The sequence below is a fragment of the Helianthus annuus genome, chromosome 3 (genome assembly GCF_002127325.2).
Source record: "Helianthus annuus cultivar XRQ/B chromosome 3, HanXRQr2.0-SUNRISE, whole genome shotgun sequence".
NCBI classification, from domain to species: domain Eukaryota; kingdom Viridiplantae; phylum Streptophyta; class Magnoliopsida; order Asterales; family Asteraceae; genus Helianthus; species Helianthus annuus.
This window is the reverse complement of record NC_035435.2, coordinates 172,205,852-172,209,695: the sequence shown is the minus strand read 5'-3', so window position 1 is coordinate 172,209,695 and position 3,844 is coordinate 172,205,852. Positions and strand designations below refer to the sequence as shown.

The 3,844-nt window shown below is 37.3% G+C and overlaps 1 pseudogene; it reads left to right on the top strand.

Moving 5' to 3' along the window:
* The first annotated feature begins 260 nt into the window (after positions 1–260).
* LOC110932624 lies at positions 261–2,774 on the top strand (annotated as a pseudogene).
* Positions 2,775–3,844: the final 1,070 nt, after the last annotated feature.

The following is a 3,844-nucleotide window of genomic DNA, read 5'->3' as shown; positions in this document are numbered from 1 at the left end:
CCATTTGACCCAAACCTGCTTGGATTTTCATTGAAGATATTTTGATCATACACCCCATTCAACGTTTTCTTCATTGTTAACTGAAAAACGGGTCTTCGTAACTACTTTAACAAAGTATATAACATGAGGCGCGCCCCTCAACTATGTCTTATGACAATTTTTTGCCTAAAAATTGCGCCTCATCTGCACTTTATGTACATCACTCGCCTTATGTAGCCTGAAGCGCAAGACCTTGTGCCTCAGGCGTGCCTTTCAAAACTATGAAGGTGTTTAGGAAGAGTAAATATTTGGATGGAGCTTTACATGTGACTATGAAGGTGTTTAGGAAGAGTAAAGATTTGGATGGTGCAGAGAAGGTGTTGAGAGAGGTCTTGCGCCAGATAACGTTACGTTTTAGACGATTATTGGGTGTTCGAGGTTGCGCTCGTTTCCCGGGAAGGCTGTGGAGTGGTTTGAGAAAATGGCGGCGTTCGGGGTTGAGCCGGATGATGTTACTTACGCGGTGATGATTGATTGTTACGGACGCGTTGGGAATGTGGATATGGCATTGAGGTTGTATGATCATTCGAGGACCGAGAAGTGGCGACTTGATGCGGTAACGTTCACAACGATTATAAAAATTTACGGGACGAGTCGGAATTTCGATGGGTGTTTGACGGTTTTTGAAGAGATGAAAGCGCTTGGTGTCAAACCGAATTTGGTGTGTTATAATACGTTGTTAAGACGCTATGGGAAGAGCTAAGAGATCGTGGCAGGTTAAGTTGATTTATCAGCAACTTCTGAGTAGTGGATTAACGCCTGGTTGGGCGACTTACGCTTCACTTATTCGCGCATACGATAAAGCGCAGTACGGTGATGACGCAATGATCGTGTACAAACAACAAAGAGATGAGAGCAAAAGGGATGAATTTGATTAACGTTCTTTACAACACCCTTTTGTCTATGTGTGCTGATATCGGCTTCGTCGATGAAGCTGTTGAGTTACTTGACGACATGAAGTCGTGTATGGATTGTATGCCCGATAGTTGGAGAATTTTTTGCATAAATGAGTGTTTTAGAGAAAAAAAGAGTGCCTTGGGTGATCACTGAATTTTGTTGCAACTCTAGGTAAATCGCCATATGAAACAGCGACCTTCCAAGAGAGTTCTGTCCAAAAGCTGCAAAACCTGCAAAAGAAACTGAGGTTATTAAAGATCGCTGTTTGAAACAGCAACCTTCACAAGATCGTTGTTTGAAACAGCAACCATACCAAAGGTCGCTGTTTGAAACAGCAACCTTACCAAAGGTCGTTGTTTGAAACAGCAACCTTACCAAATATAATTATATAACTAATTTAAAAATAGAATATGGAACAACTTTATTAATTTACATGGATTTGCAAAATTAATAAAATATGAAGCCTTAAATAAACAAAAAATAGATTATGAATATAAATACGGATGAGATTTTGGAAGAAGAAACCGTTTATTTAAGGCTTGTTTTGCCAGGTCTAGCTACAACTAACAAACCGTTTTAAGGCTTAATCACAAATTTAGGAATTAGAGTTAGAATTTTATATTTTATATTTTATATCTACATGATGATTGTGAGTACTGACTCGTGTATCGTCCATATTGATTGTGTATCAATTGGTAATGGTAAATCTTTTTTTTTTCTTTACAAAGGCATGAGCTAGGCAATCTCGCCACATTTTTAACATAGAAGTCGTTGATTGACATTATATTTATGTATTGAAGATTGTATAGTGGCATGTGCCTCGTAAAATATTGACCAAATTTATTTTTAGTGTGGGGGTCGGGTCATGAGGTGTAAAAATATGTTTTTAACAATGACGATAAAAGGATCTTATCTCCCCAACAATGAGTATAGGATCAACGAACATAGTCATTGATCAGTATTATCCTTTTGTAATCATTTTAGTAGAATAACATGAGTAGAACGTTTAGAAAAATAACATAATTCTAAAGCAGAAATCATTGACCGCGTTATTTTCATGTAATTAAGGTTGAGTAACATTAGTAATGCAACTTTGATAATCTATTTTTTTTTGTTTATTTTAGGCTTCATATTTTATTAATTATGCAAATCCATGTAAATTAATAAAGTTGTCCCATATTTTATTTTTAAATTAGTTATATAATTATATTTGGTAAGGTTGTTGTTTCAAACAGCGACCTTGGGTAAGGTTGCTGTTTCAAACAGCGATCTTTAATAACCTCAGTTTCTTTTGCAGGTTTTGCAGCTTTTGGACAGAACTCTCTTGGAAGGTCACTGTTTCATATGGCGATTTACCTAGAGTTGCAACAAAATTCAGTGATCACCTAAAGGCACTCTTTTTTTCTCTAAAACACTCATTTATGCAAAAAATTCATAGCTGGACGTATTCATGGAGGATCACAGTATTCTCGTGCTACGTAAAGGTCGTAGAGGCAGAGGTTGTGTTGAAAGAAATGATGGAGTATGCTTTTCAGCCAAATATATACGTTTTAATCTCGCTAATCCAATGCTACGGGAAAGCCGACCGGACAGACGATGTGGTGACAACGTTTGACCGAATCATCGAACTTGGTATAACTCCGGATAAGCGGACGTGCGGCTGTCTTCTCAACGTGATGACACAAACGCCCCGTGAAGAACTCGGTAAGCTTACTAGATGCGTTAAAATCGCCAATCCGAAGCTTGGTAGTTTAATCGAAGCAGATGCTATGGACATAGTAGGCTATTGCCAAGGCTGTATATGGTATTGCACTTATGATTTAAAAAGGGTTTGTTAAAGTTAAATTGCAATATGGATTTTTAAGGCAGTATCTTTGCTATGTAAGTTATTAACGAGGAGTGTGTGGCACTATTACCCTAGCCGCCCATTTTATTCCAATAGCTTAAAAGCAGTATTACGGTGCTTGAAAATGTATGTATTGAAAACTAGTTGATGCCCCGCCCGCGTTGCAGGGCGCTAAGCCGAATATTTCTTAATTTAATAAAATGTACGCATGTATTTTAGTTACTTGTGCATACTACTCATAACACGATCTCAAAAGAATTATATTGACTCAACCAATTAAACCAAAACACTGCCATAGTTTTGCTAAAAAAATGGCAAGCCTGAGCTGAGGGCAAAATAGTAAATTGTGTTTATGAGCTAGTGTCAGACAAGACACCTGCTTGACAAAAAAGTTAGATTGAGTAAACCAAGTAAAATAAAAACTACTATAGTTTTGGAAAAAAAAATTAAAACGATGGCAAGACTGCAGATTTTAACTGAGGGCAAAATCATAAGTTTTTAAAAGAGGACAAACTCATAATTTTAAAATGAGGGAAAATTCGTAATTTTTAGCTGGGGGAGGGGGCTGTCACACCCCGATATTCCACGTATCACCGGTGGGCCCGGTGGGGAGTATAGTGACGTAGTTGATATCATCATGGTCAAACATACACAGAATAGCACAGCGGAAGTCTTGGAATATAAAATATTATTACAAACTCAAACGTCTGAAAATATCAAAGTATTTATTATAGACGAGTCTGTAATATCAATCCACAGGAGGATCATTACGGAATGTATAAAATGAAGCTTAACAGACTTTATGGCATCTTTAAGGATTTGCAAGATCCTCTTTTTCGACACCGAGCAACTCCCAGCCTATTACGAGTAGTACCTGCCACTTAGCCTTTTGAAAATACGTCAGTTTTCACTGGTAAATACGTTTTAACCGACTCATTTGAAAAGAGTTTATGAAAATTGATTTGAGTGCACAAGGCACAAAACCTTTTTAAAACTTGGGACAATTCTTAATAAAAATCTTGTATACTGAATTACATGTTTACCGTACATCTGGGGCCCAGT